We start from the raw sequence: 15,726 nt of genomic DNA, 5'->3' as shown, positions 1-15,726 counted from the left end.
AATGGTAGCCTTTTTTGAGATACCGACTTTAGAAAGTTGATTTTTTTTAACGAAACCTTGCTAGAATCAAAAAAAAGTTATTAGGACAGTATTTTTTGGTCCAAAAAAATATAGGTTCGCGTTGCTTTTCTTAGCGTATTTTGTACTTATCTCCCATGCCTATCAATTTTGCCCTTAAAACATACATACGTGTCTTGACCTAGTGTTGAAAAGTCATCTCGATCAGTGCCTTTATAGGGCTATGGAATAATTTTTATTTTGCCTTTTGTATAAAGCAGAGTGCACGAAGTCTCTAATAATAAAAAAATAACGGGCGCACATTTCGACCAATCAGGATTAGCCATACTCTTAATTCTGAATACCATGTTATGCTCATAAACTGACTGCGCCCATAAAATCTAATGGTGTATTGTAACCGTGGCTTAATCCTGCTTTCTTTTCTTTTCTTTTTAGTTAAAAAGAGCTATTTGACATTAAAAAAAAAAAGAGGAAAATTTCTCGACAAAAGAGTCTCACATTTGTAGAAGTTGACGCGTCAGTGCCAATGTAAAAAAAAAACAACCTTGTCCAGGCCGAAAAAAAGTATGTTTCCGCTGAGGATTGAACTCAGGACCTTCAGCGTGTTAAGCGGATGTGATAACCACTACACCACGGAAACCATTAATGAAATGTGCCTTATTCATTTATTTAGTAGTCAGCTGTCCGACTGATCATTGGCATATTGGTGTTTTTTTAATACTCATTTGCATTACTGTTATTGGTTTTTTTTCAAAGCATATTGTATTAAACATTTGAAGAGTCCGTCATGCAAACTTATTTATAGGCCGTCATGCAAACTTATTTATAGGAAGCACTTCTAAAACCTACAAGAAGTACATGATACATTCTGAAATATGGAAGACTGGTACAGTTTTCTTTTTATCTTGCTTTCCCCATGTGTGTCAGTGGTTTCATTTTAACCTGTGTGTGCTAAAGTAATCTAAGTTGAGAGGCCCACGTTAGACTTTGATGATATGCCTATTTGTATAGCGCCGCATTTTCACATGATATATAAACTGAAGTATAAATTCGATAATATTTGATAAGTATATTGTCCGGTTCTGTGGTGTAGTGGTTATCACGTCTGCTTTACACGCAGAAGGTCGCGAGTTCGAACCTCGCCAGAACCTGGTTTGTTTTTGCAAATGGGCACTCCATTACTTTTAATAACGAAAGAAATTGTTTGTGTAACTGTAACTGTTTGAAACCTAAAATTTGGCTAGACATAATAATTCTTTTTTTGGATGGTTCGAACGCACCGAAAGGTCAAGATGTAGTGTTTATAGGACTCTATAAAATTTCCGAAATTGGTGAGTTTGGATGAATGTTTTCCACTCGAATTGTTGTACATAGTATTTATTAATGCAAAAAGAACGTTTTTGACTGTATTTTGACTTATTTGAGTACCCTTATTCCTGTTTATCGGCAAACAGGATAAGGGGGAGGGGATTTAGTTTGAAGGGGACAGTAACGTGTCTTACTTCGTTTTTCTGAATTTGTGTTTTGCGTTCGGAAAAATGGATAAGGTGACTAATAAACGTTTTCGATCTCCGAATCGACAGAAACAGAACTATGTTGTTGGAGATAAAGCGTACTCAAGGGATTGTACTATAAGGATTGAACGGGTAAATACAAATGTGGTTAAAGAGAGATTAATTATTGAAGAAGTTGAGACTATCACAGGTCTTAATACTGTTTTAGCTGTGGTTCAGCATGATGCATCGTCGTACGATGTCACTATGGATAGTAAACAGAATGCTTTAAAGATGATGGGTGGTGTATCTATCGGAAGTCGGGAATATTCAGTAAGCTTGATGCATTCAGATATTACTGTTGTGTCTATTATGAAACTGCCGTCTTATGTTCCAGATGAAGATATTCGTATTAAATTAGCCATAAAAGGAGTCAATGTCGTATCTCCGATTTATAGAAGAACTGTCCCTGGTACACAAGTTGCGGATGGTACTAGGTTCATGAGATGTAAGTTCCCTCCAGGTTTAGTAGCGTTACCCTGGACAATACCGTTCAAAATAGGATCTGATACAAAATATTTCAGACTAAAACACAACAATCAAACAAAAGTATGTTCGGAATGCTCGTCGCCGGATCATATGAAAAATAGTTGTCCTCATTTTGAATGTTATGGCTGTGGTGCGGTTGGACATTCAAAGAGGTATTGTAAAGCAACAAAATGCAAGTCGTGCAGTAATTTACCACTATTGTGTGTTTGTGCTCGGGTTGCTCCTGGAATGGAGGACAGGACACCTCATGCGTCAAAAAATTGTAAAGAATGTGGCAAATTCTTTTGTAATTGCAAATGTAGAGTTTGTGGCAATAAGGTATGCAGCTGTGTTTGTTCAAAATGTGAACTTTACCCGTGTGTTTGTAGCTGTATGTACTGCCATGAAGAATCATGCGTGTGTCCATGTCAGGATTGTGAAAGACAACCATGTGAATGTAATTGTGCAAATTGCTCGAATTTGTTGAAAGATTGTACCTGTATGGATCAAAACATTGATGGTGATAAGGATAACAATGATGAAAATGAGGTAGTTAAGGATGATGATGCAGAAAGTAGTGAAAACATAAATGAGGATGAACAAACAGAGTTGAAAATAGTAGATGATTCTCACAAAAATGTTAAAACTATTGTAGCAGAGGTACATGTCAATAGTGGTGGAATACAGGAAGACAGTAGGAAGAGGAAATTGGACAGAGATGAAGAAATTTTTGATGATGGTTATGATTGTGATGATGATAGTAATGCTATTGAACAGGTTCAAGAGAAAAACAAGAGAGCAGACAGTGATTCTGATGATGTTGTGAAAAAGAAAAAAAATGAAGAATGCTCTTCTGTTGACGTTGTTGTAACAGAGGAGTGTAATGAAGAGATGTCAACAGAGGAGCAGTCGATAAATATAGATGATGAGTATAGCACCTTAGATGATGACGAAGAAGTCATTGTTGAAGGTGCAAGTAGTTATACGGAATCACTTGTCTGTTCTGATGTGGAGTTAGATACAGAGAGTAAAATTAATAATAGTGGAAAGGAAAAATGTATTAGTGTTAAAATGTTGAAAAAAATTAGAAAAAAAGAAATGAAAGATAGGAGGAGAAAACTTAATGTTGCTCCAAATCTGAATAGTCAAACTGTTAGAAATTTGTCCAAAAAAAAAAACAAGAAGTAAAAATGGATAGAAATATATGTCATTGTTTAATATTTTTTGTAATGGTTGTTATATGTAGTTTGAATTGTAATGGTATGAGAAATGTTGTAAATTTACAAAGATTTCTAAGTATTGTACAAGACAGAAAATTTGGTATTGTATTACTACAAGAAACATTTTGGGATGATGGTTTCATTCAAAGTATGAAACATATGTATGAAGGTGATATTTATTATAGTAATGGTACGGATGGCAGACAGGGTGTAGCTGTTCTAGTTAGCAAATATTATAAAGATAAAATAAAATGTATTTATAAAGATAAACAAGGTAGATTTATTCATGTGACTTATCATGAGAATGATACATTGGTGAATTTGGTTTCTTTGTATGCACCTAATGTCGTTTCTGATAGATGTAACTTCTTTGATTTTGTGATAGATTATACTAAAGATTTAGATAATTTGATTATTGGAGGTGATTTTAATACTTCTTTGTCTGTGTTAGATAGAGGGAGTAAAACATGTCATATGAATGATGAACCCTATAGAAAACTTTCTAAATTGATGAATGATAATAATTTATATGATATATGGAGGGCTAGAAACCCAGATTGTCAAATATTTTCCTGGAAAAGAATTTCAGAGGGTAAACTACAACAAAGTAGAATAGATTATTTTCTTATAAGTAGGAATATGTCATCTTTTGTACAAAGTTTGTATTATAATGTTACTAGTATGAGTGACCATTCTTTTGTTATCATGAATTTAAATTGTACATGTATCGAAAGAGGTCCTGGACTCTGGGTTTTGAATAATACATTGTTGTTTAATGAAGAATATGTTCAAAGAGTCAAAGATATTATATCACAAGAAAAAGAAAGTGAATTATTTCATAGAGATTTTTTAGTTTGGTGGGATAATTTAAAATATAGAATTAAAAGATATTCTCAGATATTGTCATCTGATTTAGCTAAACAAAATAAGAGAGAGTATTATAAATTAGAAAGGCAAATCAATAATATTTGTTCAAAGGCAGCTAGTGGTATGGTAATTGATATTGCCAAATTAGAAAGTCTGAAATTAGAACTGTCAAATTTTGAAATAGAAAAGTGTAAAGGAGCTGTCTTAAGAGCTAAAGCTATATGGGCTGTGGAGTCTGATAAAAACACAAAATACTTTCTAAATTTAGAAAAGTATAAACAAGAGAGTAATGCTATAAAAGAATTGTTAAATGAAAATTGTGATACTGTGTCAGATACTGAAGGTATTTTAGAATTACAACATAGTTTTTTTAGTGACTTATATTCATGTGTAACTACTGATGAAAATAAGATGTCAGAATTGTTAAATTATGTTACAAAAACAGTAAATGAGGATGATAACACTATGTGTAATGATGATGTAACAGAAGATGAACTATGTAAAGCTATTAATCAGTTGTCTAAAAATAAAAGTCCAGGCTCAGATGGACTAACTGTAGAGTTTTATTGTAAATTTTATTCTGAATTAAAATATGTGTTACTGAAATTGTTTGATGCTATTGAAGAAGAAGGTATTTTAAGTAGATCAATGAAATGTGGAATTATAAGTCTAGTTTATAAGAAAAAAGGAGAAAGGAATTTTTTGAAAAATTATAGGCCAATATCTTTATTACAAGTAGATTACAAAATTTTAGCAAGAATAATGTCAAACAGATTAAAGTATGTATTACCAAAGATAATTTCTGAAGATCAAACTTGTTGTGTTATTGGAAGAGATATCTCAAATAATATTTCAAATGTAAGAGATATTATGGAACTTGTTGAAAGAGATGATCTTCAGGGATATTTTTTAAAATTAGATCAAGCAAATGCTTTTGATAGAGTTAGTCATACTTATCTGTTAGAAGTACTGAAGAAATTTGGTTTTGGTGATAGATTTGTGAAATGGATTAGCATATTTTATAATGGTATAAATAGTGCAGTGAAATGTAATGGTTTTTTAACAAAGTATTTTGTTATAAAGAATGGTATTAGGCAAGGTTGTCCTATAAGTGCTTTTTTGTATGTACTTGTTGCAGAACCTCTGCATTGTAAAATTGTACAAAATGTAAATATAAAGGGAATTAATATCCCAAATAGTAATAAGATTGGTTTGATTTATCAACATGCTGATGATACAACTTTGTCTTTATGTAATAAGGAATCAATTCCTGAAGTGTTTAAGGAATTTGATTTGTATAGCAAAGCAACAGGTGCTAAAATAAATAGACAAAAATCAGAGATATTATGTTTAGGTACTGGTACTTTATCTGCAGTAGAAAAAGACTATATTGGTCTTAAGGTTTGTGAAGATTATTTTCAACTGTTAGGAGTTTTTATTGGAAAAAATAGAAAAATGTGTGATGAAATGAATTGGAAAAATAAGATAGTTAAGATAAAATCCCTTCTCAACATATGGTTGTTGAGAAGATTAACTATACATGGCAGGGTTAGTGTAATTAATTCACTGATGTTATCTAGATTTTGGTATGCCTTATTTGTAACTGCATTACCTGAATGGGCTTATATAGAGATAAAAAGACTTTGTGTGAATTTTATATGGAAAAATAGATGTCACTTAGTAAAATACAACTGTATAGTAGATGATAAAAGTAGAGGTGGTTTAAATGTTGCTGATATCAAATGTAAAATTTATGCTTTTAGGCTAAAATTTCTAGGTAGATTGTTAGATGATGAATATGAAGTGTTATGGAAATACACATTTAAGTATTTTGTATCTTCAATTTATGAGATGAAACTTTGTCATAATGTTTTTTATACTGTGATACCTAATTGTGAATTGAAAAAACTGCCTGTTGTTTATCAAGAATTTTTTCAAGCACTGAATTGTATAAGGAAACAAATAGAGTTTCCATTGTCTGTAGAAAATATTTATGACCAGCCTTTGTTTGTTAATCCAAATATTGTTTTTTAATAACAGAACAATTGTATGGCACGATTTTATAGGTGCTGGTATTGTTTGTCTCAAAGATATATGTTTTGAAGTAAAAACTGGTTTCTTGCCTGATCATGCTATAGTTGAAATGATTCAAGTTGTATATGAAGATGTTAATGTACAATATGTAGTTGATAGATATAGAAACTTGTTGAATGTTATACCTGTAGAATGGAAAAACACAGTGAACACTGATATTCACAGAATATCTATACCAAGAACAATAGACATTTCAATTATTTGTAAAAATGTGCATTATGATTTGAAATTATGTAGTACTAAAACATTATATACTATTATGTTGGAAAATATTGTTGAAGAACCTGTTGGTATTGAGTTATGGAAATCAGAATTTGATGTGAGTTCTGAAGCATTCAGTAAAATATGGGAACATGTCAATATGTATTGGAAACCTTCTAATTTGGTTGAGTTAGACTTTAAGGTGTTACATAACTGTATTTTTACTAATGTAAAACTTCAAAAGATAGGTTTAGTTGATGATAATATCTGTAAAGTGTGTTGCAGTGAAAAGGAAGACATCCTGCATATATTTATGAATTGTGATAAACTTGAAGATTTTCATAATTATTTGTCATCCTTATTAGTTAGAATATTTGAAAACTGTGATTCAGATAAGATTAGTTTAGTAAGAAGTGAGGAACTATTGATTTTGGGATTGAGATGGCATATGAAAGGTGTGAATGATTCTTTTCTTAATTTTTTTATGTCTGTTGCCAGATTTTGTATCTTCAGAAGGAGAAACTTGTTGAATAGTGGTTATTCTAGTGTAAATTTGATAAAATTATTTAAATATACATTAAAACATTATGTAACATATATGTATGTCTATCTCTGTCGATGTCATAATATGAGTCATATATTTCAAAAAAAGTTTGTAATGGATAACCCTTTGTTAGAAGAAACAGACAATGTTCTAGTCTTTAAATTGTAATAATTATTGTGTACCTGAAATGAGAAATAACAGTATTGTGAATACAAAGTATAGCATATAGCTATAATGAGAACAATCAAGGACAATTGATTTTATATTTTGTTTTATTTGTATTATATGATGTTTGATTTTAATAAAGATAAAAAAAAAAAAAATCACGTCTGCTTTACACGCAGAAGGTCGCGAGTTCGAATCTCGCCAGAACCTGGTTTGTTTTTGCAAATGGGCACTCCATTACTTTTAATAACGAAAGAAATTGTTTGTGTAACTGTAACTGTTTGAAACCTAAAATTTGGCTAGACATAATAATTCAGAAATATTTCTTGGCACCCAAGGTCCTGCGGCAATCTATTGAAAAACCTATCATCTCCAAAACAGTATGTATACTGAGGCAAATGTGAGGTCTATATAGCTTTTGGCAGATGACAGAATGGTTCAGAAACTGACATTTACCATTATCTAACGTGTTATATATCATACTGAATGGTTAAATTGTGCCAGTTGAAGAAAGAAAAAAAGAAAACAACCACAGCAATTGCTTTTAACGTGTTACAATTTATAGTTGCTGTATTGAGACCTTTTACAGTTTTAATGACAATCCGTGTAGTGGTTATCACGTCTGCTTTACACGCAGAAGGTCGCGAGTTCGAACCTCGCCAGAACCTGGTTTGTTTTTGCAAATGGGCACTCCATTACTTTTAATAACGAAAGAAATTGTTTGTGTAACTGTAACTGTTTGAAACCTAAAATTTGGCTAGACATAATAATTCAGAAATATTTCTTGGCACCCAAGGTCCTGCGGCAATCTATTGAAAAACCTATCATCTCCAAAACAGTATGTATACTGAGGCAAATGTGAGGTCTATATAGCTTTTGGCAGATGACAGAATGGTTCAGAAACTGACATTTACCATTATCTAACGTGTTATATATCATACTGAATGGTTAAATTGTGCCAGTTGAAGAAAGAAAAAAAGAAAACAACCACAGCAATTGCTTTTAACGTGTTACAATTTATAGTTGCTGTATTGAGACCTTTTACAGTTTTAATGACAATCCGTGTAGTAAATCCTACCGTTTTCTCAAATTGTTAAACTGTTAAACTTCGGCGTCGAATCAAAAGAGGATAACTACATGCAATTATGCCGATAATATATCTAACTTAAACAAGTTGACAAATGACAGACGTACATTAAAAACAAAACAAATAGGGACCTATTCAAGTGCACCTTTCATGATGCACTCGCCTTAAATGCAATGAAACAATAACAGTCATTGCTGCCTGGGAATGATTGTTGGTTCCGTTTGATACATGTAATGACATATCTATTTGATGCAATTTCCTCTCGATTTTGATTATTGTTTCAATTTGAGATTTCGTAGTAAACCGTCTCGGAAATGAAGTGTTGTTAAGATTGAAATAAACAATTAATTTCCCCATAGGCGACAATGGTAGCCTTTTTTGAGATACCGACTTTAGAAAGTTGATTTTTTTTAACGAAACCTTGCTAGAATCAAAAAAAAGTTATTAGGACAGTATTTTTTGGTCCAAAAAAATATAGGTTCGCGTTGCTTTTCTTAGCGTATTTTGTACTTATCTCCCATGCCTATCAATTTTGCCCTTAAAACATACATACGTGTCTTGACCTAGTGTTGAAAAGTCATCTCGATCAGTGCCTTTATAGGGCTATGGAATAATTTTTATTTTGCCTTTTGTATAAAGCAGAGTGCACGAAGTCTCTAATAATAAAAAAATAACGGGCGCACATTTCGACCAATCAGGATTAGCCATACTCTTAATTCTGAATACCATGTTATGCTCATAAACTGACTGCGCCCATAAAATCTAATGGTGTATTGTAACCGTGGCTTAATCCTGCTTTCTTTTCTTTTCTTTTTAGTTAAAAAGAGCTATTTGACATTAAAAAAAAAAAGAGGAAAATTTCTCGACAAAAGAGTCTCACATTTGTAGAAGTTGACGCGTCAGTGCCAATGTAAAAAAAAAACAACCTTGTCCAGGCCGAAAAAAAGTATGTTTCCGCTGAGGATTGAACTCAGGACCTTCCGCGTGTTAAGCGGATGTGATAACCACTACACCACGGAAACCATTAATGAAATGTGCCTTATTCATTTATTTAGTAGTCAGCTGTCCGACTGATCATTGGCATATTGGTGTTTTTTTAATACTCATTTGCATTACTGTTATTGGTTTTTTTTCAAAGCATATTGTATTAAACATTTGAAGAGTCCGTCATGCAAACTTATTTATAGGCCGTCATGCAAACTTATTTATAGGAAGCACTTCTAAAACCTACAAGAAGTACATGATACATTCTGAAATATGGAAGACTGGTACAGTTTTCTTTTTATCTTGCTTTCCCCATGTGTGTCAGTGGTTTCATTTTAACCTGTGTGTGCTAAAGTAATCTAAGTTGAGAGGCCCACGTTAGACTTTGATGATATGCCTATTTGTATAGCGCCGCATTTTCACATGATATATAAACTGAAGTATAAATTCGATAATATTTGATAAGTATATTGTCCGGTTCTGTGGTGTAGTGGTTATCACGTCTGCTTTACACGCAGAAGGTCGCGAGTTCGAATCTCGCCAGAACCTGGTTTGTTTTTGCAAATGGGCACTCCATTACTTTTAATAACGAAAGAAATTGTTTGTGTAACTGTAACTGTTTGAAACCTAAAATTTGGCTAGACATAATAATTCAGAAATATTTCTTGGCACCCAAGGTCCTGCGGCAATCTATTGAAAAACCTATCATCTCCAAAACAGTATGTATACTGAGGCAAATGTGAGGTCTATATAGCTTTTGGCAGATGACAGAATGGTTCAGAAACTGACATTTACCATTATCTAACGTGTTATATATCATACTGAATGGTTAAATTGTGCCAGTTGAAGAAAGAAAAAAAGAAAACAACCACAGCAATTGCTTTTAACGTGTTACAATTTATAGTTGCTGTATTGAGACCTTTTACAGTTTTAATGACAATCCGTGTAGTGGTTATCACGTCTGCTTTACACGCAGAAGGTCGCGAGTTCGAACCTCGCCAGAACCTGGTTTGTTTTTGCAAATGGGCACTCCATTACTTTTAATAACGAAAGAAATTGTTTGTGTAACTGTAACTGTTTGAAACCTAAAATTTGGCTAGACATAATAATTCAGAAATATTTCTTGGCACCCAAGGTCCTGCGGCAATCTATTGAAAAACCTATCATCTCCAAAACAGTATGTATACTGAGGCAAATGTGAGGTCTATATAGCTTTTGGCAGATGACAGAATGGTTCAGAAACTGACATTTACCATTATCTAACGTGTTATATATCATACTGAATGGTTAAATTGTGCCAGTTGAAGAAAGAAAAAAAGAAAACAACCACAGCAATTGCTTTTAACGTGTTACAATTTATAGTTGCTGTATTGAGACCTTTTACAGTTTTAATGACAATCCGTGTAGTAAATCCTACCGTTTTCTCAAATTGTTAAACTGTTAAACTTCGGCGTCGAATCAAAAGAGGATAACTACATGCAATTATGCCGATAATATATCTAACTTAAACAAGTTGACAAATGACAGACGTACATTAAAAACAAAACAAATAGGGACCTATTCAAGTGCACCTTTCATGATGCACTCGCCTTAAATGCAATGAAACAATAACAGTCATTGCTGCCTGGGAATGATTGTTGGTTCCGTTTGATACATGTAATGACATATCTATTTGATGCAATTTCCTCTCGATTTTGATTATTGTTTCAATTTGAGATTTCGTAGTAAACCGTCTCGGAAATGAAGTGTTGTTAAGATTGAAATAAACAATTAATTTCCCCATAGGCGACAATGGTAGCCTTTTTTGAGATACCGACTTTAGAAAGTTGATTTTTTTTAACGAAACCTTGCTAGAATCAAAAAAAAGTTATTAGGACAGTATTTTTTGGTCCAAAAAAATATAGGTTCGCGTTGCTTTTCTTAGCGTATTTTGTACTTATCTCCCATGCCTATCAATTTTGCCCTTAAAACATACATACGTGTCTTGACCTAGTGTTGAAAAGTCATCTCGATCAGTGCCTTTATAGGGCTATGGAATAATTTTTATTTTGCCTTTTGTATAAAGCAGAGTGCACGAAGTCTCTAATAATAAAAAAATAACGGGCGCACATTTCGACCAATCAGGATTAGCCATACTCTTAATTCTGAATACCATGTTATGCTCATAAACTGACTGCGCCCATAAAATCTAATGGTGTATTGTAACCGTGGCTTAATCCTGCTTTCTTTTCTTTTCTTTTTAGTTAAAAAGAGCTATTTGACATTAAAAAAAAAAAGAGGAAAATTTCTCGACAAAAGAGTCTCACATTTGTAGAAGTTGACGCGTCAGTGCCAATGTAAAAAAAAAACAACCTTGTCCAGGCCGAAAAAAAGTATGTTTCCGCTGAGGATTGAACTCAGGACCTTCCGCGTGTTAAGCGGATGTGATAACCACTACACCACGGAAACCATTAATGAAATGTGCCTTATTCATTTATTTAGTAGTCAGCTGTCCGACTGATCATTGGCATATTGGTGTTTTTTTAATACTCATTTGCATTACTGTTATTGGTTTTTTTTCAAAGCATATTGTATTAAACATTTGAAGAGTCCGTCATGCAAACTTATTTATAGGCCGTCATGCAAACTTATTTATAGGAAGCACTTCTAAAACCTACAAGAAGTACATGATACATTCTGAAATATGGAAGACTGGTACAGTTTTCTTTTTATCTTGCTTTCCCCATGTGTGTCAGTGGTTTCATTTTAACCTGTGTGTGCTAAAGTAATCTAAGTTGAGAGGCCCACGTTAGACTTTGATGATATGCCTATTTGTATAGCGCCGCATTTTCACATGATATATAAACTGAAGTATAAATTCGATAATATTTGATAAGTATATTGTCCGGTTCTGTGGTGTAGTGGTTATCACGTCTGCTTTACACGCAGAAGGTCGCGAGTTCGAACCTCGCCAGAACCTGGTTTGTTTTTGCAAATGGGCACTCCATTACTTTTAATAACGAAAGAAATTGTTTGTGTAACTGTAACTGTTTGAAACCTAAAATTTGGCTAGACATAATAATTCAGAAATATTTCTTGGCACCCAAGGTCCTGCGGCAATCTATTGAAAAACCTATCATCTCCAAAACAGTATGTATACTGAGGCAAATGTGAGGTCTATATAGCTTTTGGCAGATGACAGAATGGTTCAGAAACTGACATTTACCATTATCTAACGTGTTATATATCATACTGAATGGTTAAATTGTGCCAGTTGAAGAAAGAAAAAAAGAAAACAACCACAGCAATTGCTTTTAACGTGTTACAATTTATAGTTGCTGTATTGAGACCTTTTACAGTTTTAATGACAATCCGTGTAGTGGTTATCACGTCTGCTTTACACGCAGAAGGTCGCGAGTTCGAACCTCGCCAGAACCTGGTTTGTTTTTGCAAATGGGCACTCCATTACTTTTAATAACGAAAGAAATTGTTTGTGTAACTGTAACTGTTTGAAACCTAAAATTTGGCTAGACATAATAATTCAGAAATATTTCTTGGCACCCAAGGTCCTGCGGCAATCTATTGAAAAACCTATCATCTCCAAAACAGTATGTATACTGAGGCAAATGTGAGGTCTATATAGCTTTTGGCAGATGACAGAATGGTTCAGAAACTGACATTTACCATTATCTAACGTGTTATATATCATACTGAATGGTTAAATTGTGCCAGTTGAAGAAAGAAAAAAAGAAAACAACCACAGCAATTGCTTTTAACGTGTTACAATTTATAGTTGCTGTATTGAGACCTTTTACAGTTTTAATGACAATCCGTGTAGTGGTTATCACGTCTGCTTTACACGCAGAAGGTCGCGAGTTCGAACCTCGCCAGAACCTGGTTTGTTTTTGCAAATGGGCACTCCATTACTTTTAATAACGAAAGAAATTGTTTGTGTAACTGTAACTGTTTGAAACCTAAAATTTGGCTAGACATAATAATTCAGAAATATTTCTTGGCACCCAAGGTCCTGCGGCAATTTATTGAAAAACCTATCATCTCCAAAACAGTATGTATACTGAGGCAAATGTGAGGTCTATATAGCTTTTGGCAGATGACAGAATGGTTCAGAAACTGACATTTACCATTATCTAACGTGTTATATATCATACTGAATGGTTAAATTGTGCCAGTTGAAGAAAGAAAAAAAGAAAACAACCACAGCAATTGCTTTTAACGTGTTACAATTTATAGTTGCTGTATTGAGACCTTTTACAGTTTTAATGACAATCCGTGTAGTGGTTATCACGTCTGCTTTACACGCAGAAGGTCGCGAGTTCGAACCTCGCCAGAACCTGGTTTGTTTTTGCAAATGGGCACTCCATTACTTTTAATAACGAAAGAAATTGTTTGTGTAACTGTAACTGTTTGAAACCTAAAATTTGGCTAGACATAATAATTCAGAAATATTTCTTGGCACCCAAGGTCCTGCGGCAATCTATTGAAAAACCTATCATCTCCAAAACAGTATGTATACTGAGGCAAATGTGAGGTCTATATAGCTTTTGGCAGATGACAGAATGGTTCAGAAACTGACATTTACCATTATCTAACGTGTTATATATCATACTGAATGGTTAAATTGTGCCAGTTGAAGAAAGAAAAAAAGAAAACAACCACAGCAATTGCTTTTAACGTGTTACAATTTATAGTTGCTGTATTGAGACCTTTTACAGTTTTAATGACAATCCGTGTAGTGGTTATCACGTCTGCTTTACACGCAGAAGGTCGCGAGTTCGAACCTCGCCAGAACCTGGTTTGTTTTTGCAAATGGGCACTCCATTACTTTTAATAACGAAAGAAATTGTTTGTGTAACTGTAACTGTTTGAAACCTAAAATTTGGCTAGACATAATAATTCAGAAATATTTCTTGGCACCCAAGGTCCTGCGGCAATCTATTGAAAAACCTATCATCTCCAAAACAGTATGTATACTGAGGCAAATGTGAGGTCTATATAGCTTTTGGCAGATGACAGAATGGTTCAGAAACTGACATTTACCATTATCTAACGTGTTATATATCATACTGAATGGTTAAATTGTGCCAGTTGAAGAAAGAAAAAAAGAAAACAACCACAGCAATTGCTTTTAACGTGTTACAATTTATAGTTGCTGTATTGAGACCTTTTACAGTTTTAATGACAATCCGTGTAGTGGTTATCACGTCTGCTTTACACGCAGAAGGTCGCGAGTTCGAACCTCGCCAGAACCTGGTTTGTTTTTGCAAATGGGCACTCCATTACTTTTAATAACGAAAGAAATTGTTTGTGTAACTGTAACTGTTTGAAACCTAAAATTTGGCTAGACATAATAATTCAGAAATATTTCTTGGCACCCAAGGTCCTGCGGCAATTTATTGAAAAACCTATCATCTCCAAAACAGTATGTATACTGAGGCAAATGTGAGGTCTATATAGCTTTTGGCAGATGACAGAATGGTTCAGAAACTGACATTTACCATTATCTAACGTGTTATATATCATACTGAATGGTTAAATTGTGCCAGTTGAAGAAAGAAAAAAAGAAAACAACCACAGCAATTGCTTTTAACGTGTTACAATTTATAGTTGCTGTATTGAGACCTTTTACAGTTTTAATGACAATCCGTGTAGTGGTTATCACGTCTGCTTTACACGCAGAAGGTCGCGAGTTCGAACCTCGCCAGAACCTGGTTTGTTTTTGCAAATGGGCACTCCATTACTTTTAATAACGAAAGAAATTGTTTGTGTAACTGTAACTGTTTGAAACCTAAAATTTGGCTAGACATAATAATTCAGAAATATTTCTTGGCACCCAAGGTCCTGCGGCAATCTATTGAAAAACCTATCATCTCCAAAACAGTATGTATACTGAGGCAAATGTGAGGTCTATATAGCTTTTGGCAGATGACAGAATGGTTCAGAAACTGACATTTACCATTATCTAACGTGTTATATATCATACTGAATGGTTAAATTGTGCCAGTTGAAGAAAGAAAAAAAGAAAACAACCACAGCAATTGCTTTTAACGTGTTACAATTTATAGTTGCTGTATTGAGACCTTTTACAGTTTTAATGACAATCCGTGTAGTGGTTATCACGTCTGCTTTACACGCAGAAGGTCGCGAGTTCGAACCTCGCCAGAACCTGGTTTGTTTTTGCAAATGGGCACTCCATTACTTTTAATAACGAAAGAAATTGTTTGTGTAACTGTAACTGTTTGAAACCTAAAATTTGGCTAGACATAATAATTCAGAAATATTTCTTGGCACCCAAGGTCCTGCGGCAATTTATTGAAAAACCTATCATCTCCAAAACAGTATGTATACTGAGGCAAATGTGAGGTCTATATAGCTTTTGGCAGATGACAGAATGGTTCAGAAACTGACATTTACCATTATCTAACGTGTTATATATCATACTGAATGGTTAAATTGTGCCAGTTGAAGAAAGAAAAAAAGAAAACAACCACAGCAATTGCTTTTAACGTGTTACAATTTATAGTTGCT

General features: G+C 33.5%; 6 non-coding genes across 6 annotated transcripts; 3 read left to right on the top strand and 3 right to left on the bottom strand.

Annotated features, from left to right (window-relative positions):
• Window positions 1-585: 585 nt before the first annotated feature.
• Trnav-aac (transfer RNA valine (anticodon AAC)) lies at window positions 586-658 on the bottom strand. Its single transcript has one exon. It is a non-coding gene; the product is annotated as a tRNA-Val (tRNA).
• A 438-nt stretch (window positions 659-1,096) lies between these two features.
• Window positions 1,097-1,169, top strand: Trnav-uac (transfer RNA valine (anticodon UAC)). Its single transcript has one exon. It is a non-coding gene; the product is annotated as a tRNA-Val (tRNA).
• Window positions 1,170-9,166: 7,997 nt separating this feature from the next.
• Trnav-aac (transfer RNA valine (anticodon AAC)) lies at window positions 9,167-9,239 on the bottom strand. Its single transcript has one exon. It is a non-coding gene; the product is annotated as a tRNA-Val (tRNA).
• Window positions 9,240-9,677: 438 nt separating this feature from the next.
• Trnav-uac (transfer RNA valine (anticodon UAC)) lies at window positions 9,678-9,750 on the top strand. Its single transcript has one exon. It is a non-coding gene; the product is annotated as a tRNA-Val (tRNA).
• Window positions 9,751-11,576: 1,826 nt separating this feature from the next.
• On the bottom strand, window positions 11,577-11,649 carry Trnav-aac (transfer RNA valine (anticodon AAC)). The gene has a single exon. It is a non-coding gene; the product is annotated as a tRNA-Val (tRNA).
• A 438-nt stretch (window positions 11,650-12,087) lies between these two features.
• Trnav-uac (transfer RNA valine (anticodon UAC)) lies at window positions 12,088-12,160 on the top strand. Its single transcript has one exon. It is a non-coding gene; the product is annotated as a tRNA-Val (tRNA).
• Window positions 12,161-15,726: the final 3,566 nt, after the last annotated feature.

Source organism: Mytilus edulis, chromosome 8 (genome assembly GCF_963676685.1).
Source record: "Mytilus edulis chromosome 8, xbMytEdul2.2, whole genome shotgun sequence".
Taxonomy (NCBI): Eukaryota; Metazoa; Mollusca; class Bivalvia; order Mytilida; family Mytilidae; genus Mytilus; species Mytilus edulis.
Note: the sequence above shows the minus strand (reverse complement) of the source record. Positions and strands in the feature narration are given on the sequence as shown.